This window comes from Corvus moneduloides, chromosome 16 (assembly GCF_009650955.1).
Source record: "Corvus moneduloides isolate bCorMon1 chromosome 16, bCorMon1.pri, whole genome shotgun sequence".
NCBI lineage: Eukaryota > Metazoa > Chordata > Aves > Passeriformes > Corvidae > Corvus > Corvus moneduloides.
In genome coordinates this window covers 11,393,612-11,420,565 of record NC_045491.1, presented here as the reverse complement: position 1 = coordinate 11,420,565, position 26,954 = coordinate 11,393,612, and the positions used below count along the sequence as shown (strand labels likewise).

The 26,954-nt window shown below is 42.4% G+C and overlaps 1 long non-coding RNA gene across 1 annotated transcript; it reads left to right on the top strand.

Moving 5' to 3' along the window:
• The first annotated feature begins 31 nt into the window (after positions 1 to 31).
• On the top strand, positions 32 to 26,513 carry LOC116451820. The gene is made up of 3 exons (XR_004243344.1): positions 32 to 320; positions 22,634 to 22,698; positions 26,355 to 26,513. It is a non-coding gene; the product is annotated as an uncharacterized LOC116451820 (long non-coding RNA).
• Positions 26,514 to 26,954: the final 441 nt, after the last annotated feature.

The following is a 26,954-nucleotide window of genomic DNA, read 5'->3' as shown; positions in this document are numbered from 1 at the left end:
CAGCTCGGCTCCTCCCCCGCATTCTCGGAAAACACGCGGCCTCTGTTCACTTTCGCTTTCCCAAAGAGTTTGGTGGCACTGAGCCAGCGGTACCACCGGCCCCGGAGAACGCCCCGCGGGCTCCCCGCCCCGCCGCTGGGGATGCTCTTCGACCTCTCTTCTCATGTCCGACTACGTCTGGGTTTGCTCTTTTCTTGCTTTATTTTTTCGGACAGCCCCGGCGGAGCAGGCGGTGGCCGCGGGCACGGCCGAGAGGTGCTGCGGGGGAAATGCGAGCACGGAGCGCTCTGAGGCCCCAGGGAGGCAAGGGGACACTAGAGGTAGGTGATGGATGAGGCTCTGACTGGCAGCTACCTCAAAACGTGGCGGGGGCGGGGGGGAGACGGCAAGAAAAGCAAGCAAGAGACTAATGGGGGGAGGTTTAACGTGAAAATAGCTGCTCTCCTCAGAGCTAACAGGTCGGCGTGGACAGAAGAGGTGAGAGGACTTAATGTATAACTTGAATGTCCAAGAAAGGACAAAATAATAGACCAGTAATCACAAAGCGAGAAAAGCATTCAGAGAAGCTCATGATCCCTCCACTGAGAAGACTTTAAAGATGATAAATTGGGGTTTGAGTTTTCAAAGCAGAATTTCCCTGGGGTTTTCTGCAGAGTAATCAGAATTAAAAGTAACTGTTTTAATCGCAGCTGTATTTATAGCTTTGCCAGCAGCCAGTGCAGGAGACTTGGAATGCTGTTCTGCTCACCCAGGAGATTTGAAACCTCAAGTACCACACCAGCGTCTTCTGTGCTCCCTTAAGCAGGCCCAGTAAAGTGTGCTTTCTTCCAACGAGGATGTTCCTTAAAGTAATAACCAACACGTTTTAAAGGCCAAGAAGTTTCCCTGCAGTTAACGTGATGTTATGTGACAATGAAAAGGAAATGTCTCTATCAAATGATTAAGGGGAGAGGGGCTGGCAAGGCCTTGTGAGTTGTCCTTTGGGATGAAGTTGAGGGAATGTATTTCCTGCTTTGAGTCTAAATATTCTTGTCAAAATCCAGTGTGGTCACAGACTGACTTTACCTGATGGCAATACAGCACCTTACAGTGATGTGCAGCCAGTGTTCCAGGTGAACCTGGAAATTTCTGATGATGCTTTAGCCACCAAAATTTACTGCTCATGTTCTGTCATGCAAGAGCATAGTTGTCATGATTTTGGAGTAGTAGTGTGCCATTAATTTTAAGACCTGGCACAGAGATTCACTTTATCACTTTGCAGACTGCTCTCTCAAGTTTTGAGCAACACAGCTTTAGTCAAGGTTTGGTGTAAGCAGCTGGGGGAAGCTAATCTGCTTTGCTGTGTAAAGCAAAAGCATGAAGGAATGGTGGAACTGAAACTTCCCTTAGAATTTGAACATGCAATATCGCCACTGTTCGCTTTGGCATAGTGTGCTCCGTGCAGGAATAGATTCCATGGCTGGTTTGGATATGGCACTGTTGGTGTTCACACAGGTAGTACAGAGAGGCCTTGCCCTTAACAGCTTAAAGTCTACTTAGCCAAGACAAAGTCCCCTTCCTCCCCGCCCACCCTTCAAAGAAAAGGGTTTTGAAGTGTTTAACTCTTGTCAAGATAAGGTAAATCAGAACCAAAAGTACAGCTCAGATTCTCTTAACTCCTCCCTCCCTGCTGCTGCAGCCTTCTCCTGCCATCGTTGTGGCTTTAAGAAGCAGAGCACCGCATGGCTGTAATGCAGCACAGTGGGGTGCATGTTTCTCACATGAGATGGAGTTGGCTGAAGGTTGCTGTAGATGTGCCAGGAAAGCTGTTTCACTCTCATGTAATTTTTAATTTTGTAAGATCACAGGGGAAAGAGAGATCCTGCAGGTGCACATGCAGCCTGTCTGCCATGGACTGAGTAGTGCAGCTGACAAAGTGTCTGTCCAAAAAGTCGTCTTCATTGAGCAGGAATGTGGTAATAATATTCAGTTGCAAAGCTCCAGAGCTTGGCAAGGCTCGAGTGGGTAGGTGAACTCCCCAGCCACAGAGGAAAGTAATGGAGTGAACCTGCCAGCTCGGACACCAGAAGCCAAGTGTGTTAGGCTGCTGCTTATGGAGTTTGACACCATCCCTATGTGAATCAAAGTGAGAGTGGTCCGGGGTGCTCCATGAAGTGCCTTAGAAAGGCTTGCCCAGGAGAAGTGGGCTTCAGCTGTAGTATGTGAAGATTTTCAGAGTGAGTGAAGTTTTTGTGATAGGAGTTGAGGGTTTAATGTGAGGGTCGCACAAGTTAAGCTTTCTTGAGAAATCTTCAGTTTTACCCACTCATGTTTCGTTTTTGCAATCCTCCATTCCCATCCTTTCGTTGCCTTTCCTGCATCCTCTCCCTCGACTTAAGCCCCCGGCAGTGTGTGCCTTGGGAAGAGCTCCGTGCCAGCAGGATCCGGCAGGATGGGGTCACTGTACCCAGTAGAGGGCAGTGCAGAAATGGGAACCGAGGCAGAGCTGCTGGACAGAGCACATGGGGAAACGTCTCTAGATAAAGGGCTGAAGGTGAAAGCACTGCTGCCAGTCCAGGTGATTCTGATCCGTGGTCTGGCAGCTTAATGAGCACTTGCTGCTTTTTGCGAAGTGAATTAGACTTAGAATCTGTTTGATAAGTAAAGCCTTCCACGTGAAATGCCTATTTTTATCTTTTTCATGTGGAGGAACAAATTGTGTTCCCATTCTTCCCTGCTGATGATCTCAGAAAAGAAAAGCAAAATCTGGAGAGAAAATTATTGGGAGATATTACCCCATCTTCCTTTCTCTCTTGTTTCCAGAGCAGGAAAGTAAATGCTTTTGCTCTGAAGGTTTGTATCAGTAAACCTCCAAAAGCCAGGATAAAGAACAAACTCAGCTTTTGCTAAAAATAAGAGTCCTTAGCCCTATTTTGTAGATATTGTTTTGGAAAATGACAGAAAATTAAGAAGAATTGCTGGGCATTTATGCAGCAGGAGCATGGCTCACTGGCTAGAAACAGGGCAAAGGCAACAAGGAATCTGTTCAGAAAGCACTGGGAATAGGGATGCCGGGTAAGGTCTGCCAGGAGGCAGCAAGAGAAAAAACATGGTTCTGAAGGTGGTTTTGAAGGTAGGAGAGTACTGTATCTGTTGGGAATACATGAGACATTTGCCTGTTGGTTAGTTTTCTAAACTCCACACTCTTAGCCCAACTAACAGCAGAGTAGTACAGGCAGAGCTTCCTCTGTTTGTGCTCCAAGCCTTTCCTCACCCTCTGAAACCACCGGGAGGGAGGAGGTTGTGATACCATGTATGGTGTTCCCCAGTATAAATTCCATAATGGGGCACTCCACACCGTGCTGAATTCATCCCCACTGCAGGGACAGTCCTGTGGGAAAAAAAAATCAACCTGAAAGGCTTAGGAAATCAGCAGGCACTCCCCATTTTAGCTTTTTCCTAACTTTTGAGAATAGAAGCAGACACTGATTCTGTTATGAATCTGGATTAATTGGCAGGCCAGTGTGTCTGTGGGACAGCATGTTGTTTAGAGTTTGGTACAGTAAGTGGGTGATCAGTGTGGGAATTAATATAGAATTGCTATTTTCTTGCAAGAACAGTTCAGTAAATAGGGTCACATATTTTACTATTAGTCTTTTGAGGTTAGAGCCTCTCTTGTGCTGATACTGTACATGGTAGCTCTTATGTGAATGTGTTCAGTATCTAAACTGATCAAATCACCAACACCATCTTGAGAAAAAGGGAACTGAAGCACCAAGAGATTCAGTGATTTGCTTGAAGTCAGAGGGTGAGATATTCTGCAGAAGGGCTAGGAATGGAACATAATTCAGGTCTTCGCAGCCCTACACTAGAAACTTAACCACAATACCATCCTTCCTGTTTTAGTGGGTTTTGTTTTCTTCTCCAGAATCTGAATTTTCATTTAAACGAAACCCTTGAAATCGGAATTCTTTGATTTTGCAAGTAAATTAGACACCACACTGTCTCTGAGTCTGCTTTCAGACGCAGTGAAACCAGAAGCACTGAGCCAAGTGTGAACCTCTGTCACCCACTTTGGTGAGGTATTTGGGTTAGAGTTTGCTGTATTTAAACAGGACGTGTGTCCAAGAGATGCAGCTATTGTGATGAGACATTTCCTCACACATCTCCATTCCCATACTATCCAGTCAATCATTTTCTAAGTTAAGAGGTAGTAAAGTGGGCCTGATGAATGCAGGTCATCCTCTTATCCTTTTAGTCAACTCTTCCAGGTAAAACAGCTACAGATGTGACTCACTTTACACTTAGTTATCATGCTAGGTATCACTGAAGAACAATGCGTGTCTGGCCAGGATGTCAGTCACAGCAAATTCGTCATTATGCCAAGAACAAAATACATTTTGAGGATGTCACCAAGCCTTGATAAGCATCTACCTAGACAAGGGCAAGCCAGTTGGTACAGCATTAATAAATTCTGTCTGATCTGGAATTTGTGCTGTTCTGCAGAGAATGTACGAGTCAGATCCCATCCAGGTAGGATGGATGAGAGGAATTTGTGGTTTTGTCTTCTAAAAAGGATCACTGTTTTAGTTGTTAGAAAGTGCACGTCTGGCTAGAATGGAGAACTGTGGGGTTGGAAGTTAAGCAAATTAAGCTTAATTACACAGAATCACAGAATAAGTTGAGTGGAAGGGACCCACAAGGATTGCCAAGTCCAGCTCCTGGCCCTGCACAGGACTTGTGGACTAAGGCTGAATAACAGCTGAGCTTCTCTGTCCTTTAAGTTCCTTTGAATAGTCCATGTTTGAAATATTTCACTGTAAGAGATATAAACTGCTATTTTTCAAATAAGCAATAAATTAACTGTCTGAGGCTGTGAGGGAAGTTTCTTTTTCAGCTGGCTGTTTGTTTATTTTAAATGCTGTTAATTACTTTTTCAGGGGTAGTTAATGGTGGTTTCCCTGAGCCCAGACTAAATGGATCCTGTCTGATGTTCAGTGGAAGTTCCTTGTTGATACTAAGTCAAATCAAGATTCGCATTAGTCTCATGAATTCAAATGCTGAGCGCTTAACCACACAAAAATGTGGTTTAGGCTTTCAGCATTTCAGTAGTTTAGACATCCTTCTTGGTAATTAGTTGAGTGGGGGGAAAAAAGGGAAAGTCTCAAATTGTTGGTAAAAATACTGCGAAAGGGCAGCCTGCTTTCTGCTGTTTTTTCATCCAAATGACAAATTTGTCGTGTTGGATTGTGTGTGTGTGTCTGTATGTGCATAATCCAAAACTGATGAAGGAACTTTAGGTCCCTAAAAATAATGTTGGTGCTAATTGCAGAGGTAGCAGGGTGCTATTCAGGGGAACTGCAGCAATAAATACTGGGCTGGACACTGTAAAGCAGAAGCATATAAAGCTAGTTTGGCTTCCAGATACACCTACAGAGCTTTCAGTGCTGGGTGGAGGAACACAGATCCTGAATTCAGAGCCAGTTGCTAACTTTATTCCAGTCTGGCTGAAATAAAACACTGGAGTGATCCTTTCCAAAATGAGACAGTACAGAGCTCTGCTGCCTTTCCGCTGCTTCCCTTGTTCCCCAGTACTCCCTCCCTTGCTTGAAGCCACACTCTGTTTCTCTCCAGCTCCCTGTTCTCGTGTCTTTTCAGATCCCAAGCCTGTGAAAGGAGAGTGGTAACTTGACACAGGAAAATCAGCTGAGGTGCTGAACTGTGCTGTGGGTTTTGGAGCTGAGGGTATTGTTTGCATATGCAGTTGAGTCCTCAGGCAGATACAGATCCATGAAATATGGGAAGGGGATTCTGACTGTAAAGAGTGAACAGGAGAGGTCGTGAGCTTTCGGAAAAAATTATTTTTGAGTGGGAACCTTGAGGATAACAAGCAAAATATCAATTAACAATCCAAAAAGGTCTCCGGTGTATTTTTATTGCTATTTCAAAGGTATCTTCACTCTCTGCTTTTATAGTTTCCCATTCTTTCAGGCATTTTCCACCACTTCTCCTTTTCAGTGCCAGTTTAGATTGTCCTAAATGGTTTGCATGACTACAAATTTTCATTTGCTGATGCAGATGGATAGTGTTGATGCTCTTTCTGGTGGTCCCACAATTCCAGAGGCAAACACTGAGCTTCTACTGTAGTAAGTCAAGGATTGTGGAATCAGTTTCTGATGCATTTTATTCTTGGGCATAATCAACACATGAGCAGATTTTTTATGGTTGAGGTGAGGTAGAGGAAATTATTCAAGTGTTCCCTCACCTTTGGTTTTCAGTCCACGGAAACTGATTAAAATTCATTCTTAATATGGTCAAATGGATCCAAATCTCAGTTCCATCTCTTTGAATGTAGAGAGATACTATAGTCCAAATTAAAAGGAAAAAAGTGGTCTTGTTCTTAAGGTGAACAAAGACTGATGTGGTACTGTTCCAGAAGACAGAAGTAGCACACTGGAAGTTGAGAAATCAGAAGGTGATGGCAAAGCAGTGTTTTTCAGCTTGTCAGCCAGATCCAGGTGGACAGTCTTATTTCTTTCACAATTCACTAAGACACTTTCAGATTATTTGGTTGGATTTGTAAAACTTGAAGCCATCAAGCCTGGATGACTAAATCTGAATAAATCATTATGAATACTCAGGGAAAAGATCTTCCATGGGCATGATATGCTGACCTCTGTATTCCTACTGTGCATGTAATTTACCTTAATTGACAGATCCTTTTTACAGTTGCAGTCAAATGTCAAATCCCAAATCATAAACCACCAAACTCTTTTGATGATGGAATACATTAGGTTCTGCAGTATCTAATAACTCCTATACCCAACAAATAGAAACTACTGAATGTGCGCCTTTTATTCTACTGTACAGATAGATCCAATCTAGATTTTATTATTGGCTTGTGGTCTTCAAAGTATTGAGAAATAATCCAGATTTCTGTTCCTCCTCTATCCCTGGAGAAAGGATAGGTCCTGATAGGTGGGTCAGTAGTTTTCTTCAGAGTACAAATATTAATTCCTCATTTGTCAAGAAAAGAAAAGGAAAAAAACTCCACCATAATTGCTCTTGTGGAAAAAGAATTGGATTTTTTTCTTCAGACATTTTCCCTCTCCAGATTTATTGCAAACCTCAGCCAATTTTACATGTGACCTCAACAAGCTGAGTTCAAAATAGATTAGCTTCACCATATTCCAGCTCCAGGAAAATTTCTAGGAATCAGGAGAATAAGCTGACAGTTTCTAACGAAAGATAAAAAGTCCTTTAAATGTAGAACTTTTGGCATCTGATGTTAAAGAAACATCATCCAAGAATATTAATGAAGCATTTTCTAATTTTAGAAAGATCTTTATTAGTTAGATACAGACCTCACCACACACACGTTTGGATTATTTAAGAAGAAATATTATGTTATGTAAAATTAGTGTAGCTTAGCATGCAGGCCTTGATGTCCCCTATCAGTAAATTAGATAATTAAGAATATGAAAGTGGGAAGAATGCCCAGCCTGGAGGATTTCCTGTAGGAGTTCTGGAGAGATCTCACTGAGTTGCTGTTGTAGGGAGGTTTTCTGACTGTGGTGACTCACTTTTCCAGGGCCACTTTGTCCTCTGAGAGTGCAAGAAGTCCTATTGTCACTTATGTTAAACTGGAAATGCTGTGCTGTGCTGTATTTCAATTGCAGATCTATTTCAGTTCACAATAACTTCAAAAGAAAATACTGGGAAAATGTGTGATAATGAGTCTAGAGGAAGACTTAACCTTAGTCACATAAACTGAATTGAGCTTGGCAAAATGACTGTCAAAAACTTACTGGACATGTGGGTAGTGACATGTGGCCAGAAACCACAGATAATTCTGATACACCTTTACTCACAGAAAAGCCTTTTGGAAAGGTAACTGGAGCTATTTGTACAGGGGAACAGTTTAAATTTGTATTTCTCCTTAGTTCTTTGCTCCAGCTGTCCTGTACTGGCTCTGTCATATACCACTGGAGTATGGACTGAGTTACCTCTCAGTTTTTGCAGTAGTACCAAAACTGTCTGTGACCTTCAGGATTTACTTCTAAACAAAATGATCTGTATATTCCTGACATTGCAGCCTCATCCAACATAAATTAATATAGCCTTCAGGTAGTTGCTGATTTAGTACATATCTAAGCTGAAGTTCCTTAATTAGATTTCTCTAATCACCAGTTTAAAAATTCAAATTAGCTGTGTGATAACTTGTAAAGAAAAAGCAGATACAATTCTTCCCATGCCAAGTGTTGGGGCTTTTTCCCTGTAGAACTTTTACAGGCAAATAGATGCAGTTAAGCACCTACTACAATACTACCAAGAAATACCAATAAACATATGAATGTAAATTTAATGTAAATTTAAATACTGTGCTCTCTCTCCTAATTTCCCATATAAATATGTTTATATACTCTCTTCCTGAGTCTGTAAGAAAGGTTAAATTACTAACAGGGAGTACTTTTTGCAGTTAGACCCTTTGTAATCCTCATACAGTGCTGTCCTTACCCATGGCAAAGGTGGAGCAGGCTACAGACAACATCCTGCACATCCTGAGAGGTTTGCTGAGCTTCAGAGGCCAGCCAGACACCCAGAATTTCTGGGTAAGTTAAAAATGTCCCAGTATCTTCCCAAGTCCATGCTCAGAGTCTGTGCTCTGGTCAGGAGGGCATTTCTGTGAGTTTAGACTTCTTTGCTAAAGACTTGGCAGGAGTTTAATCAGAGCCCTTCAGAAGATTTCGCATTCCAGTCTGTGTTCTTAGGAAGTGTCTCAGGAATCTTTTTTTTTTTTGTGCAAGGTGAACATTTTGTTCTGTAGTTGCTGCTGTTGCTTTAATAGGAATGTGATGGATGTGCCGTGGCTATAGGAGAATGCAAGCATGACTTCACGTGCAGACTTGACCTCTGCATCCAAAATGCTGCCAGTGGCAGTTGGGCAGAGCTCTCCAAGTAGATGTTTTTAGCAAAATGGAAAAGCAGGATCGCACCCACAATAGAGTAGTCCTGACCTTAGCTCTACTGCTAAAAATAGCCTATTTTTGAAGAGATTAAGGACAAAGACATTCAAAGGTCTCTTCTAGATACACTTGCCATTACAAATTTTGAATTATCTGAAAGGATAGTGCCTAATCCCTCCTGGTTAATTCTGGCTTTTTATTCCTTGCCTATTTTATCCTTACTTTCTTAGTGTCCCATTTTCCCCAGGACAATCATTGACCATTGGGCCACAAACAAGAGGAGCCTCAGGCAGAGGCTGCCAAGAGATCCCTGCACTGGAGGGTTCCAGGTGTCAGGGCTGGAAAAAGCAGCTTGCCTGGTTCAAAGAAGTCCTCACTTCTTGCTTGCTCATGGGCCATACTAAAAATAGCTCACCACTGATACGGGTGCATTGTGGTATTCCAGCAATAAGTCATAGCATTCCACACTTTTACTCCTGTGTTTCTAGGAAATTCAATAAAAAACTTGGTCCAATACACACACACAAAAAAAATGCATTTACTCCCAGTGGCTGCATTTACCATCAAAGTTGGTAATGTTTCCTGAAACTGGTTTCTGATCCCCCTGAAAGGCTGTGGGGTTTTCTTTTCCCTCTCCTCTCCTCTCCTCTCCTCTCCTCTCCTCTCTCCTCTCTCCTCTCTCCTCTCTCCTCTCTCCTCTCTCCTTTCTTCTCTCTCCTCTCTCCTCTCTCCTCTCTCCTCTCTTCCCAGTTTCTGCCAGCGAGGTGGCAGGCAGATCTGAGTGTGGCTATTTCCTGTTCATTTTGTACCAACACGTGGTTGTGATGGGGGAAGAGTAGGAGGGGTGTGATCTGAGGGGAGAGGGAAACACTGGGCTGGAGCCTGGGGAGGTAAAACCCATTGCTGTTGGGGAGTCGCGCTCACTGAGTTGTTTCAGGTCATGAATGAATCCTCTTCATGTGACAGAGGTGCTGCACAAAATGCTGCAGGGCTTTGGCAAACAGATCATCCCTCATGATTCATGCAGCATCCTTTCTCTGCCCTGCCTATGATGATCTCTCTAATGTGACCTTGAAAGGCAGGGCTAAAGCTGAATCTGGCTTTAAAAAAACAGCAGAGTTTTGTGCAGCACAAAAAAGAGAAAGTGATCCTGACTGTCTGAAGTTGCCAACATAGCTTGCCAAAGCAATTCATTTTGGATGAACTGCATGTTTGTACTGGTTATTTAGAAACAGCTTTAAGAGATTTCCCTCTCTTAATTTCACTCATACGTTAACTTTGACACACTGACAGTGTCACTGCCAACTTCCCAGAAGTCCTGTGGCTGATTCTAATTTACATAAACTATTCTGCATACTGCTATATGCAGACAGAAATGGTATCTTCTTGGTTTTTGCTTCTTCCCTTATCTCCTCCCACCCCTCTTCTCAGGGCTGGGGACATATAACAAATGCCTCTGTAGGCAGAAGCAGATTTGGGAGCCTCTGTGCATTTTTCTCCACTGTGTTTACCATGCTGAGGAGCACTCCATGACTGGAGACAAGTCCTCATCACCGGGGATTTACTTGCCATTCCTTTCTGAAAATGGGATTTCAGTGCAGTCATGAGGCTGTGCAGAGAGCCCATCACTCTTCCAGAGAACCATTACCCCATTTCCTTTTCTGTTCTCCTAATCAGGAGTTTGCACTTTAGTAGAGCACATACCACAGCCTTCCTGCCATCCTGTACCCTCTTACACACGCCACACCAATGGTATTTGGTTACAAAGCCAAAATCTGAAAAACTGGGCAATATCAGATTTATATTTGCATATGCAGCCTGAAATCTGCCCACTGACACATGTGTGCACTGACTGACACAGGGGTGCTGGGGAAAAGTGTGATCTCAGCTCTAAAAAACTAGGACAGAGTTGGCAGGAAACACAAGGAAGGCCCTGTCTTAATTTTAAGGGCTGAAATTTGCAAACAACCAGATTTTTTAAAATACAGTTTCCTGTAGATAATTCTGTGTTTTACAAAGAAGAAACTTTGCTAGCGTTCTAGAATGGGGTTCTTTATACTAACTTACTGTTGTTTTAATTATGTTAATTGCCAAAAAGATAATGTGCTGCACGTGGGAGAGAAGGACTCTCGCAGGTGCTGAACATGGAAATCACTGAGTTGAGGTGGGATAGGCTGGCAGAACTGGGGTTCCCCCAGCTTTTCTGGACTTTGGAGCTCCTGCCTTCCTTAAAATTAATCACGAGACACCAGAAGTGTTCAAATTTTGAAGATAAGTGCCTTTGTGCTACTGCATCTGCCTGTGCTCACAAGGTACACACTGCCAGTGTGCTGGTTTCTAAACAGATGAGCTGAGCAATGCAAAGCATCTGTGTAGGTCAGGGATGACTCAAATCCGAGTTGATGGAGAGAAGGAGGCAGAAGGGGCAGTATTTCTTCCATCTGAAGTGAATGTATTGAAACTTCATGAAAAACCAACGCTAAACATATGTGGCCTTTTGGAAAGTGTCTCTGTGCAACTGCATCCACAACATGCAGAGTGATAAAATCACCTACCGAGCTGAGTCGAATGGCAGAGCTGAAGGAGAGCTGTAAATAAAATGGTAGGCGGTTTCCTGCTAAAACTCCCCTGCATGTCCAAGAACCCACTGTGACTCAGCCGTTGCAGTCACTGGGAACTCAGCACAGACACCCTTTTCTAGTTGGGTGGTTTTACTTCTCTTTTTGCATTCTTCCAAGAGGGGCTCCATTCATCTCTGGAAGAATTGAATTGACAAATATGACCCATTACTTTTTAGTGTCTTAAGGTAATGATCTCACAGTAGACCCAACAGGACTGTTCAGACTTCTTGTCTGGTTAGTAGTGACCCCACCCACACCTGCAAAATGATGTGCCTGCTTGGATCTTTCACGTGAAAGGTCTTGGGACTTATATTCACATACTTTTACTGGGCTCTTACATGCATCTCTTGATGGCCTAAAAATACTATAATTTTTGTTGCTTTCATTTCAAGTGCAAGAATTCTCAGAAATTACCTTTCCTTTTTTCTTTTTCTTTTTTTTTAAAGAGTATGTGTGTAAATATGCTGAATGGGAGACAATTACGTATTTACTTAAAATACATTTTCTAATGTACCTACTGTTCTTTCAAAGAATTAGCACCTATGGAAAGATGAACTGAGCTGGAAGAAGCCCTTATTAAAATAACAGCAGTAGCAATGTCTAGTAGCTTTTAGATCAGCAGCATCCAGTCTCACTTGCACTAGATTATTTTATGTCTGAAGCAGTCAGATGTCAATTTACTCCTCTGGGCTCGTGGTTTTGGAACATCCTTTGCCATTGAGATAATGCTTACCCTGGTCCATTTTGAATTTGCACAGATAGTTGGCTTTCAATGTAAAAAGTTCTGTACGCACACAGCTTTAAATTTGGCATTGGGAATTAATAAAACAGGTTTGGGAGATCTGCAGGTTTCTATGAGCTGACCTAGAAGGGGCTGTTCTGTTCTTTTTTCCTTCTTTATCCCATACAATATTTATTCTGCTGCTTCTTTCTTTACTCTTCTGTTCCTACCTTGTCTCTTCTCCTCCACAGTCCTTTTTCTTATTTTTTTTTAATTTATTGTATTCCCTCTGTGCTGGTCCCAGCTAACTCCTTAGTGGCTTCCTCCATAATAATGCTGAGACTTTGTCCCATCTGACCTTTCTCCGTGTGAACAAATACCAATGTCCCAGGTTGAAAATTTACTCAAATCTGTTTTTTTCTGCTTTTCAGCCCGATGTTATATAAGAGAACCTTTTATTTCTGTTTAATATCTCTTTTAGTTTCAAGATCCTGTCTGTCTTTTGCTTTCTGTCTGTTATATTAAGTATACCTTGTACAGGGCTTTTTTTTTCTTCTGAGAATTGTCTACTTTCTCCAGAGTTTTCAGTTTGGCATCTGAAGGTTATCTGTGGTTCCTTGTTAGTGAACTTCCTTTCTGGGAAGTTCAGCCTCCTTGTATTCTGACTCAAGTCATTAACATCGAAGTACATTCTTCTTTTTCTTTCAAATTCCTATAACTGCCCACCTTTCTTCTCTTTTCTCTTCCCCAAACCCCTTCAGTGCCCCCCACAGCAATGTTCTGCGGGGCATAGCCTTATCAAAGCTGACACCCAGTTGTTTTCCCTCAGCCAAGGCCACAGTGGTGAATGGTGGAGGACTTGGTGTGTTTCGCAACCCTCCAGTCTGAAAAGCAGGAGTCAGGGTTTTCCCCAAGTGCACCCGAGGAGAGGATACCCGAGGAGCTGGTGCCAGGAAGGAGCTCAGATTATTGCAGAGGCCAGAGGGAACTGAGGGGTGGCTGGCACTGAGGACCTGGCACTGGAGGTGGGGGGTGAGGGATGCAGAGGACGCCGGGTCCAAGGACAGGGGGAGCTGGTATCAGTGGGTGGAAGTGCTGGAGATGTGGCCTGGATGAGGGGACTCAAAGGCAGGAGGGGCTGGGGCTCACCATCTATCAGAGCTGGTGCCATCAGCTGAGATTCTGGCTTGGGGACTGAGGACACACAGTGACCTGCCCCATCCCCCTTCCTCCCAAATGAACTGTCCTAAACCCCTTTTTCTTCTACCAGAAATACTAGAAATAGTGTCAGTACATAGTACATCCACTTCCAAATAGAAGGTTTGACAGACAATCTGATCAATCCGATATCCACGCTAAATGATAATTTTATTTCACCAGGTGACCAGAACTCTCCTCCTCCTCCTCCTCTTCCTCCCCCACATATTCTTATTTTAAGTATATTAGTACTTAAAGAAAATTATGGGGCTACGTGGGTGGTGCCCCACAAAGACGGAGTGGGTGCTGAGATCTGCCTTCTGAGAAGAGCTCTCCAGAATGACCAGTGAGGGCAGTGAGTGGGCAGAGCCCAGTGCTGGGAGTGCTGCACCTCCCAGCATCCTGCAAGGTGACTGCTGACTGTGGCTGTGACAGGACAGCCCGTGCCCACATCAGGGAGGGAAAGTGCTGCACCCTTACTGATCATGGTGAGTCATTTGCACCTTCTGCTACATCTGGCATGAATTTCATTTTGAGTTACTCCTGTGCATCATTATTTTCAATATTTCCTTCACCAGAAGCTGGAGCCACAGAAGTGAAATTACATTTACCAGAATCTGTCATTAAAACTGACAGCTAGTTCTCATTAGAAGTAAAAGAATTAGGTTTTGAACAGCACTGAACAGTGCCATTTTCAAGTAGTCACATGTGGAGTAAGACTATTCATCAGAAATAGTAAAGAGAATATAATTCCAGGTATTCAAATGCACCTGCCTGTATACTTTTCCCCATTAGAGTAGAAATTGAGCAAGGAAACAGTACTTGGGGGACAAATCCAATTAACCATGAAAAAGAGGAATTTACCAGATGACTAGCAAGCCTGTTTTAATTTAAAGGGAAATGTTGTGTCACTCTTTTGTCTTTACATAACACTGTGTGCAACTTAACACTAAGCATTAGCTTCAAATTGGTTTTTGTACCACCTTGGATTACATCCACCATTTTGGTCTCACCCGTACTGTGAGGTTGCCAGTGTCTCTTTTGGCCCTCCAGATTTATGTCAATTCTTTATGACCTCAAATAACTGTACTGTAAACTCCTGGAGTACTCAGAGGGCGTGCTCTGCCTTCAAATACTGACCTTTGCTGTGGCTTGGAAAACTTTCCACCAGGACTTCACCTCAGTGTCTTCTCTGTTTTTTCTCTTGTACGTACATTGAAGTAGTCTACAGGGACAGATTTAACAGGAACTTGGACTCAGCTTTTCGAAGGGATTAGGAGCAAAACCTTTACTTGCATACTATGCCTGCCAGGTGTAACTGCAAGGGCTATCTGCTGAAATAGAAAACCACACTGAGAAATAAGGGAAACAAAGATAACCAGAACAACACACACAGAATTGTGTCTGTTTATATTTGAATCTCTTGTTTGGAGGAAGTTCTTTTTTTTACCTATAATACTATGCAAGTTCCTACAAAAGTCAGTTTAATTTTGGTATTACTCAATTTCCGAAGAAATCATTCCGTTTTGTGTTTAGAAAACTTAACTGCCAAGCCCCCTCTGCTGGAGGAAAAAACCATGTTTTCATCCCTGCATGCTGAAGACATCTAGTAAAAGCATTCCAGCTTATTACTGTGCAAGTAATTAAAGGCTCAGAGTTCACAAGAGCTTTACTATATTTCTATTTTTATCTATCCTTATCAGTCATGAGTTGTGCTCTAGAGAATAGTCTGGATGATCACTGCAAATTGGTTCAAATTTTTCCTTCTGAATGAGTCAGTGTGTTGAAAATTCATCTTCTCAATTGGTTCTTTTATCATCCAAGTTATTTTCAGTAGTGTCCACCATCTTCATCCTCCTGCTATATCTTGTATGTATTATTTACATCCTTTGTCAGCAATCATTACACACAGAGTGAACTCACAGCAAACAGGAAAAATCTGACTGCAAGAAGCCACATACTTTTCCAAGGCAATTCAAACTGCAAAGGTGTGCTTTGCTTGTCTCTCAAGTGTGACAAGAGCAGCCACTGGGTGAAAGACAAGAAAATGTGCTGGTTAAACCACACTCATCATTTGTGTATGACAAACCATTTTGGAAGGACCAGCTTTACATTTACAGATTAGGAAATAGGCACACCAAGGAAAGACAATCCAATAGCTTCAGCATTGAATGAAGACATGGATTTCAGCCCTGCTCTGAAACACACTGCCTTGTTCTAGTTAATTGGGCCAAAAGCCAGAAAAGAAGTGTGTCACAACATTGAGCATTGCCAACAAAAGTTGGAAGTGTCTGAGATAAAGTGCTGGACCTGTTTATGGTCCTCTGTGGTGTACACTGAGAGCACTGAGTTTCTTCGAGAGGAGATCCAAAGCAGCCAGTGTGCCATGCAAGCAGCCAGCAAGGAACTATTGCCTACAGAGCTGAAGCTTTTCCCCCTCTTAAGATTGTTCAAAAATCAGTCTCTGAAGAATGGCAGTCTTAAAAATGGAGCAAGCCAAGAGAACATTGCTGAGGCAGCTGATTAGTACTTAGACCTCCTCAGAATGTGGAAAAGTGAGGCTTATGTCCCTGCTTGGCAGGAGAGCAATCAAACTTCAGTTTCTCCCTTTTCTTGCAGTTGTCCTAACAAGTAAGTAGCAGTCTCCTGTCATTGAGAGGGAATGAGGAGTATTTGTTAAGTATTTGGGAACTTAACAGCTAGAGCAGTCACTCGGGGATGGGAAACACTGGATTCTGGTGAGTCTTCTGAGTGCTGTTACTTACTTACATTAATCAGTTATTAGATAAGCTACTTAAGCTGAGACAGAATTCAGTGGCTCACCTCTGTCAAATCAATGCCCCACCCTGCAGGCCTAAAGGCAAGGCCCATTCTTTCTGTAGGTCAATGGCTCTTGAAAGCCTTTCTGTGAACTCTTAAGCAAGTTCACAGGAAGACCAGAGAATGTTTCCTTCTATGGTCTGAGGTCCTTTGTAATTTCAAAATAAGCTTGACAAGCCTGTCCTCAAGTCCATGCCAGGAAAGGGTTTGAGCCTGATTTCCCAAATTTATGCCGGAAGCACCCACATTCCCACAAAAGATCTCACTAGTAAACTGCTGGATAAAACTGAGGAGGTTAAAAAGATAATAATACCCCTTTAGGAAAGCGTTTTTAATGAAGTCTCTGAAGGGATGAGAAGTACTTCAAACCTCTATTATTTAATTCAGTTCGAAAATACAGTGACAATTGTTCCACAAACATGAAACCAGCAACACTGAGGTAAGGAAAACCATACTGAATTGGTGGTTTATGTTAAAAAATATCTTTTTAAAAAATGTGATTGTATTTCAGATGAAAACATGAACTAATTAAAGTTTCCTAGAATATACTGTAAGCACAACATGTGAGGTTAAATGAGTATTCAGCCTTAGCTGCAGTAGCCAAATAAATGTTAAAGTTAACAACAGGTTTGGACCAGAAAGAAATCTAACTAGCCCTGAGTTCTAGGGAAGCTAGAGAACCCAGCCCATCTTTGGAAACTGATGCCCAACAGGGCAGAGGGTTAAAAACAAATAGTCTCAGTTCTCCTGTATGCAACATTTTGTGACTGTGCAACATTTCCTGGCTGGTGAAATGCAGCTGCAGTACCTCCCAGGTGTAAGTCATCTGTTGCTTTACCATTTCAGTGCAATAAAGAGGTCCCTTTCCTTCTGAATGAGAAGGTTTTATTGCAGGATCTGTGCACACTGAAGGAAGAAGAGAGGAAGGGGGGGGAAAGGTATCAGTAAGTGCTTCAGTCCCAAGCAGTCAGTAACCAGAGTCAGCTCTGCAACAGGAGGAGCACCATCCTGCTGAGGCATTTGGACATGCTTAGATACACCTCAGAGTTTCTAAGTCTGCAGTCTAGGGGTCTCATCCCACCTTCACAGGGCTCTGGTGCTTGTATGACCAGAGCTAAACTGCTTCCAGAGGCCAAACTCTGCCCAACCAAGCTGTAGCACTTAGTAATAAGTGCTGGAAAAACAAGCAAATGTTCCCTCCTGCCACTCAGTGGGATGTAGGACAAGGACTGACCCAGGACACAACGTGTCTCTTTCCAGAGGCCTTTTCATGCAGAGCCTGTTCATTTCTTACCATCTGAAATGCACAGTCTGCCCATTTAGGCAGAGCTGCAACATGAAGATACAACTTTAGAGCTATTGAGTTGAGGCATTATATATCCAGCCATTTACAGATTATTATATTTATATTTAAATGTGTGAATGTATATTATTTATATTTATATTTAAATGTGTGAATGAAAACCAGCAAAATGAAAACCATGATGGAAACTTGTTCTTCAGTGTGAACCTGCAAGAGACAGTTACCAGGAAAGATGAAAGCATTGCTCCTAGGGCATCCATCTGTGACTTTTCTGACGAAAAAAATAAACAATAGCACACTCTTTCCCACTCATGTACCAGGAATTTACCAAGCTTAGTGTAAGGTTACAGACCATAAACTATAATTTGAGGACATTGCAAAACATGAAAATTGCTTGGAATTCAAGGACAGAAACTTTCCCCACAGTTTATGAGTAAGAATTTCATGGCACTGCTCCTTTTCTGACTTGACAAGTACTCTTTACAAATGTTATGAGTTCGCAATACTCCACAGCTGTGTGACAGAGATTGCGGAAGTATCGGTGGAAGGACCTTTACTGTTTTACATCTGGGAAATGCAGCCTTTAGAAGGAAATGCATCTATCTATTGTACAGATCAAATAATGAATGAGAAAGATTCTCCAGTTACTTTCAGTTCTGTTTCCTTTGGCTGGAATTTCTGTTTCCCCAGACAATCATGTGTCCAGCCAGAACCCAGGGTAGTACAATGACATTTCTAAGAAACAGAAGGGAAAGTTGCCACAAGCAAAAGGGGCATTCACCAAACACTGCCAGCTTTGAGTAAAATGTGGCACTATTTAAATGAACACTCCTGTGACTGTAAACTTCAAAGATTTTCTTAATAAGGACTGTTCCTCCCAGCCTTGATTTTGTAAGTTGCTAGTGACCGTTACTTGGGCTGATACCACAGGAGCCTGAGGTGTGTAGCATTTTTCAGAAGGCACTGTGTACCCTTCAAAACAAGGAATACAGCCTTCAGACAGAAGAATCAGTGATTGATACTGAGCAGCACTGGTTTTATGAGCTGTATATACTGTTATTTAACTGGGTCAGCCAGTGTTTTGTGAACTATCCACATTATATATTCTGAATCTAACCTAGATACCTGAATGCTAAATTTTACCGGGCAGGGAAGAGCACTGGAACTGGAGAGTGATTGGAGCCAGCCCAGTTGCATTTGAAAAATGTCTGCCCAAATGTATTAATTCCTTCATCAATATGATTAACTGTTGTTCACAACCCTGGATGGAGGGAAAAAAGGGACCTGGAGAATATTTTTTCTATCCTCAGATACTCACTCAAGTATTTCATTTGGCAGAAATGAATGTAAAACCAATTGCATTAAATGGCAGCATAAATGCAATAGTGTGCTTCAGCCTCCTTAGCTCCACTGGTGAGTGCTGGAAGCTCTTGTGGTCTGGGGTGGACTCAAACACCACTGAGTTCCCAGCAAAGGAAGAGCCAGAGGTACCAGAATGCAAATAAACCAATGGTCTGTGTCAAATAGTGGGGTCAACTGTTAAGTCTCCCTTCTGCCTTAAAAATCTATGAAAACAACAAAAATGAAAATACCTAACCCACATCTGTTATGGTTATTAGTAATCACAGTGTTATCTTTTGGAGTCTAGATAACGCATTGGCAAACTAGAGATATCTGTAGGTAAGAAAAAGAAACTTGTATGTGCCTTTCACTTTCATCCTACACGATTTCTCATAAATGAAGCTGTGACCGGCAACAGAGCCCAAGATCTGACAAGCTTTGCCTTGCAAATTCAAGGTCGTGTGCTGCCCTTTTCCGTTCTCAAGTGTCTGTTGTCTGAAATTTGTATTTGTTCAAATTGTAGCAGAGCTACAGCTCTTCAAATGCTCCTGTGTAAGATTTGAAATTACTTGCATGTAAGTGCTTGATGTTTGGAACGTCAAAACTCCAAAGGTGCAACCAAAAATGTGCACACAGTGTCCTGCCAGCTCTGCACAGCCACTCTGTGCTATGTGACATTTGCATGAATCTGAGGCACCATCTGCACTGAACTGATGTCTCCTGGTTGGCTCTTAAAGTATTGACAGTTTCTATTTTGAACAAACAAGCACTGATGGCTTTTGCAATAGAGTGCACTACTGCAAGTCTGGTTTTGTGGGCTTGTCAGGTTTTGAAAATAAGGTTTACTGGGTCTGCATTTATCATTTATTGCTGCTTTTCATGACAAGCTGAAAGCTTACTAAGTTTTTGGGTCCAATATTTTTGGATCCCTGATGAGTCATTTTTTTGGTTGTATTTGAATTTCAAGTCCAAGTTTCATTTAGTTTGGAGGGCTGCCCCCAAATAGAGCTACATTCAGAAACAACCATTGTGTTGCACAGCTATGTGCAATCTTCTAGCCTTCTATAAAAATCAAATATTTTTGTATCAGTCATTAGTATCTATTTAAATATATTCAGGTAAATAAATGTTCTTACAGTTGCCTCACTGCAGACTTCACACAACCATTAGTTCAGTAGAAAGGTCAGCTTACCTGTCCATAAAAAGTTATTTTACTATTTTTCCTTGAAGTAGATCCTTTTTGCAATCTCTTTCTATGTTCCTCTGGTTTGTGTTGTTTTCCTGTTCAGTTCATACCATCATGAGGTTCTAAAGTCTCACTGGAATGAGCTGATTAAAATCTTGGAGCACCAGTAGGTGTATTTACCTTAACAAAAGCTGAGTACTGAGATGCTCATGGATCAGTTGTCAGTGATGGCTGTTCAAGACAGTGAATGCCAGCAATAATGCCAGCAATAAGACTCTGACCTTCATTCCATTAAATTCATATTGGACCTTGCATATTCTGGGCTTAGTGGAAAGAGATGGGTCTAAATTAGAGAGTTTCAACATAGTGCTTAGCATAAGGTGCCGTACAAACTACAAACTAAAACCTGTGATTAAAATTACTTAAATGAAGAGGTGGAGGCAGTTTGTGACATTTTAATGTCAAATTGTATTTTAAAATTTGACATTTCCATGTGGGTTGTAGAGGTCTTTCTAAAATGAACTGATGAGATGTCTCCCCATTGGTTCATGCAACCTTGTGTCTTTTGACTTTTTAAATAAATTAAAGAAACCTAAGAATGTGAAAACACCTTCAATTATACATTGAATGTTCTGATTTAGGAAGAACTCTGTGATTTAACATGACATTTCCTATCTTCTCTTAGACCTACTAACAGATAGGTAGGCCTTGTATATCCATACACTAATGTGACTTCCATCCAAAATTACCGCTATTAATACGACAACATTTGTTCATCCATTCATTCACTCATGCCAGTAGTTGGGGAGCAGGCTGCTAGTTGTAGGGGCTATGGCAATAAATGCATTCTAGATCCAGGCTTGTAAGTACTTCTAGGTCTGAACCTTGCTTTACAGAATGCACACCATAATGTAAGCAACTGACAACTCAAGCTCCTTTAGGTCCCAGTCCACCTGTGTACACGAAAACATGTAAGTGCTATTGTTGAGAAGCTTTAAACAAAGTTTCACTGCTGTTGATTTCCTCTTTATATTGTTGTTGCTTTTTCAGTCATTCAGCTGTTGTGAATCCATGCCCGGTGTCCCCCTGCCGAGCAACACAAGGCCAGCTGTTCCTCCAGCTGTGATTTTTGTTTTTGCTTTCTGAAGTACAAGTTCCAGGGCCTTCCCACTGAGCCCTTGGCAGCATCCTCCCCTCCAAGGCCATTCCTCTCCCCTCCCGTGTTACTGCCAGCACCACGTGAGTCAGGACACCATTGCTCACAAGCACTTTCTGAAGAAGATGCCAGTGCTGCTGGTGCCCTGTGTCCAGTCCAGGATCCTTTTTGTCTGCATCCCTGGGCAATCACATGGACAAAGCTTTAGTTACAGCTTCATGGAGAACTAAGTGCAGCCATTTTACGTGAAGATCCTCTGATCTCAGAGCAAACTTTGGTTAGTTAAGGACAGTCACGACACGTGGGAATACATGGGAATACAGGTAACAAACATTGGCCAAAGCACAGGGAGTAGTGAGGACAATTCACTTTTCACATGAATTATCAGTGATTAGAAACAGCTGTCTGGTCTGCTTGGCTTTGCAACCTGCAGCTGCCACCAAACCTGCCTAAATGTGTGTCTCCTGAAGACTGCAGAGTAGCACCTCACACAGTAACAGAGGTGTGGGCTTTCTCCTCTCTGGCTCCCTGTAACTCTTGGATGCTCACTTCAAACTTTCCTCTTCAAGTAGCTTGATGCTAACTTCCAAAAGCTTTTTCCTAAATTAATGCATGTGTGTGCTGAATGTGAGACTGGTGTAAAATTCTTGAGTTATATTAAAATTCTGGATTCCTTTCAATTCTGTTCTAACACTTTATTAATTTGAAATTACCTTGGGTGGTGCTGTAGCTGTGACGTTTTTAGTTAAAACAATATAAGGTTCATAAGGAGATATGGTCTTTTTGATTGGACCTGAGAAAGATCTTGTGTGCATGAAAATGGGACTATTAGTAAAAGCCTGTCCCTACTAAGCACCAGAAATTTATTTTATTAATATTTGAAGAGGCCTTGAATATTGCAGAATCCTGCCAATGTATGCCCTGGAATGGCTGTACCTTCTCAGCCTTACTGGTTTCTATGTAGATGTCTGATATTTGACAATATCTGATATTTTAAGGTTTTGGCAGTAAAATTCCACTCTTCTGCTTACTGTTCTTTTGGAAAATTATTCTTCTGTCACATCACTGAACTGGATGCTGACCATGCTAATCAGAGTGTATTTATGCAAAGGCAGCAGCTGCCAAGGGAAGGCACTATGATCTGTAGGGACTGGTTGTAGGGACTCTCCAGTCTTGTTAAGCTTTTGCTAAATACTCAATTCTTTTATAAAGTGAAACTCAGTCACAAAGGCTGAGTGACTGAAATCTCCTAGCTACTGGCTTGACTTCAGTCAGGATGAAGATCTAATGTTTTGGATGCCATTCATATTTCCTGTTTAAAGAGTTCTTTTTTTCTTGTGCAGGAGTTTGAATAAGCCCACCGGGAAGCCAGCTCTGCAGACTGTTTCCAGAGCAGCAAGCAGTACTGGTAAAGACTCTGATTAATTAATTCTTTTCTTTAATCATGTCATAGTCCTATCCCATAGAACACTGATTTATTTGATTTACATGCCAGCATATTTATACCATGGAAAGAAACAAACAGGTGACACCCACTTCTGCAGAACACAACTGGAGTTCTCTAAGTATTCTTTGTAAGTGAAATGAGTCAGCTAAGCAGGACAGCATCACCCTTTTCACAGCCTGCAGGCTCCGTGGCAGGGATGTGTGGTGAGTGACAGGAACTGAGTAAGCTTGCATGCTGGTGGGAGCAGTGAAATAATTTCTCATGCTAACGCTGGCTGTACCAAGCTGAGGTTTTCCCACTCTCTGAGGAGATGCTGTTTTTCTTTTCCACACGCTGGATCCAGCTGGCATCTCCTGGCAGCTGCAGGAAGGCTCTTGCCGTAATCCTCTACTGATTCCACTAAGCATAAGCTCACTTGCCATGTAGAGCATCTGTATTAGGTCTCAAGGAAAAAGAGGACTGGGGGGTGCCTTGCTAACACTTTAGTTGATGGTATTTACCACAGAAGTTAGGTCACCGTATCTTAGAGTGACTCCTGTGCAGTTTTGGCTGGATGACACTATGGGAGAGGCCAGATTCTTCTTCTTGTTGTAAGTAGTGGAATTCTGATGTCTGTCACTTACATTTACCTGCCCTGTCCAGTCACATCTAAAATACCACTTATTCAGAGCTACCTCCTAATTAAAACCTTGGCAGGTTGCACCTAGAGTTTTCCTGTTCCAGCAGATGACTTTGCTGGCTCCAGGTCTTTAGAAATTCCTGGTTGAACACAATTTAGTATCCCTCTGCCAGACTGCTCAGTCCAAAAGCATAAATTATGAGCAGCTGAAGCTCATGTTAGGGATGTAAATATGACTGACTTCCAATCCATTAATTCCAACTCATTGATCCATTAATTTCAAATCATTAATTAAATTCAGTGATGATGAGGTGGTCTAAAAAAAAAACCTTGAAGGATGAAGATGTTTTTCCAGACTTCAGATGCATGTCCACATTGCATCTTTTATGCAGTACAAAACAAACACCAGGAACAATCGAGTTTTATAATTTTTTTTTGTTTGTGTCATATAGTTCTGTGTTCAATGTAAGAAAATAACTCTAAATTAGGACAGATCTCTTGAAGGTCAAACCTGATGCTGGTTGTGCTAAAAATTGTCCTCCATTAAAGTTTCATATGAATACCAGGGAAAGGAAAACAGTCTCAGACCCATCACTTAGAGAGTAATGCATTATTGCAAAGGATTGTTTTCACAACTTTCTTCTGTGATGCTGAGCTCCCATGTGCTGCTTCCTTCTGCTGAAGGAGAATATGAAAGGCTCAATCATATCCCTTTACTCTGTGACTGTGGGCAGCCAGTGTTGGTGGAGATGCCAGAATAGAGGAGATGTTGGCCTGTCCCCATCACAGTTGAATCCTCTGAGTTTCTGGGCTGCCAGAGACAAGGGGTTTTTTAATGTATCTGTTTTATGCACATTTGTGGGCCATTCAGACATAACCATTATGATCCATGTATTTTTTTCAGCTCCACACTTTGTGACTTCTCTTGCAGTCAGCTGTGGAGGTCCCAGGTAGCCCTATTTCTAAAGCAAGTGCTTGCAAAAATACTAAAAATAAAATTAAAAAAAAAAACCCCATGATTACTTGGATTCCAAATCTTAGGAAAAAAAATGAAAAATTTGTTTGAAATCCAGTTCATAACTTCTCAGTACTAGGAAAGAGAAACAAATAAAATTGAAGAACCTGCTTTGTACACACTGGCAATGGACTGGAAAGAAGATATTTTGTTAAACTCTTTTGGGTAGGATGAAAGGCTGTAAAAGATCAGACTTCCTGACCAAGGGAAAGAAGGATTTTTCTGCTTGTGTATTATCAGCCTTTTACCAAAATTAGGGAGAGAAGCAGGAAATTACTTCCATTTTAAGTAGTATTGTCAGTGGGAGCGTGAAAAGGTCCGAGCTGGACAGAAAATTTCAAGTTGCTGCTTCTTTGCAAATCTCTTTTCACAGAGATCTGGGGTCGAATTCCTTTTCTAAGCTCTCTTGGCATCATACCAAGAAAACAGTCCCAGTGCAATTGAGGGAGCCCTTCTAATATAGGGAGCCCTGACTCCTGCTATCATCTTGACTGTGTTATCTAGGTGCGGTTTGACTTTTTTTTACCCACAGCGTGATCTCTCACATGCATGTCAGCCTGACAAATAATGTCCTTGAAGATTGCTTTGAAGTGAGGTGCATATTGTACTGGCAGGCAGAAGAAGATTGATTCCTTCTTTTTTAGTCCATGCAAACCAAAACTCTCTCATCCAGCGTGATCTCAAAAAATCTGCTCATGTCTAATCCAGTGTAATTTAGAGCCTGGCAGCCACCAACTCAGTGCCTTTTCCAGCTGTGTGCTGAGCTTCCTCTCCTACTCTTAAATCAGAGGATGATTGCTGTGGGGTCACCTCCAGAACAGTCTGTTGAGGCATCAGACATTTGTCCTGCAGCTGCAGAATCTGTCTCTGTGCTGAGCTGCACCAGGTCTTGGGTAAGAGCTTTGCAGATAATTCAGTATAACTTTGCGTTTTACTGAAAGACAAGGATTTTCTGGTTTAGGAAGACAAATCCATTTCTTGATGTTGCCAGTGCTTCTGCCCTTCTTACAACACAGTTTCTTGAAGGCAAATCTTTTACAAGGAACCTTTTAGTCTCTCCTAAAGATTACACTCTTGTAGGGGTCTTGCCTTGATCTGTAGATTTAATGGCTTAATAAGCATTAGACCCTCCTATTATGCAGTAACAAAAAGGAATACAATACTTTTATCAATATTTGGCACAATTAATTTTTTTTATGTGAAACTAAATATTGATGCTGTCAAGTGACTGCAGCTTAGGGGCATAAATTACAAATATTCTCCTGTGAGCCTCGCTCAAATCTTGCATTCATATACAGTAACCATCTAATGTCTTTCTATTCCTGTAAGCCATATGATTTGATTGCCAGATTACATGGTTCTGTATTGTGCTTAGATGTCAGTGTTTTTATTGTTATTACCAATATTATGTTTTATTCTTACTGTAAGTGGTAACAAAAAGTTAACTGCTTCCTTACACTATAAAAAGAATACAGTCCCATTTACAGAATGTCTCTAAACAGAAAATATCTCTGGGAAAAAAAAAGATATACTGAATAAATAATTCACAACATGATGGATGAGTAGAAAAAAAGGTCTTTTGATGTATTTTGCTACTCAAGACAAAACCAGATTTTTAAAATAAAGCAACTGCTTATTTTAACAGAGAACAAAAGCTTTTCTAAAGAAGAATGATTGCAGTCAGTGTATTTTTACCCATTCTGCACTTTTGTTGGTAATAGGATTTGTAAAGTAATTAACCCATCCCCTTGGTTTTCCTGATTCTTTTGTTTGTTCCATCCTCCCGTTTTTTCATTAGCTTATTTCTTGGCTTATTTTCTAAATGAAACGTCAACCCACCCACCCAAAAGAAACCGTAACATTTCAAGAATTTCAGACTGCAGCGAAATGAAGTAGCCTGTCTGTATTATAAACAGACAGCAAATAAATTCGTAAAGCCCTTGGAATTAAAGTCTCCCATCTTAAATCTGCCCATGCTTTCAGTGCATTAATCTCCGGATTTCCCCGTAAGAGCATCCCTGGGAAAATCATCATGTGCATTTCCCTGTTTTGTCACGAAACCGGAGGAGCTTCACCAACTCCAAGTAAACACCAAGCACCCTTTCTCGCTGAGCAGGGTGGGAGCCCAGGGTGGTTCCAGCAGCGGGGGCGCGGGGCAGGGGCAGAGCGGGGCAGAGGCAGGGGCAGGGGCAGGGGCAGAGCGGGGCAGAGGCAGGGGCAGAGCGGGGCAGAGGCAGGGGCAGGGGCAGGGGCAGAGCGGGGCAGAGGCAGGGGCAGAGCGGGGCAGAGGCAGGGGCAGAGCGGGGCAGGGGCAGAGCGGGGCAGGGGCAGAGCGGGGCAGAGGCAGGGGCAGAGGCAGAGCGGGGCAGGGGCAGAGCGGGGCAGAGGCAGGGGCAGAGCGGGGCAGGGGCAGAGCGGGGCAGAGGCAGGGGCAGGGGCAGGGGCAGAGCGGGGCAGAGGCAGGGGCAGAGCGGGGCAGAGGCAGGGGCAGAGGCAGAGCGGGGCAGGGGCAGAGCGGGGCAGAGGCAGGGGCAGAGGCAGAGCGGGGCAGAGGCAGAGCGGGGCAGGGGCAGAGCGGGGCAG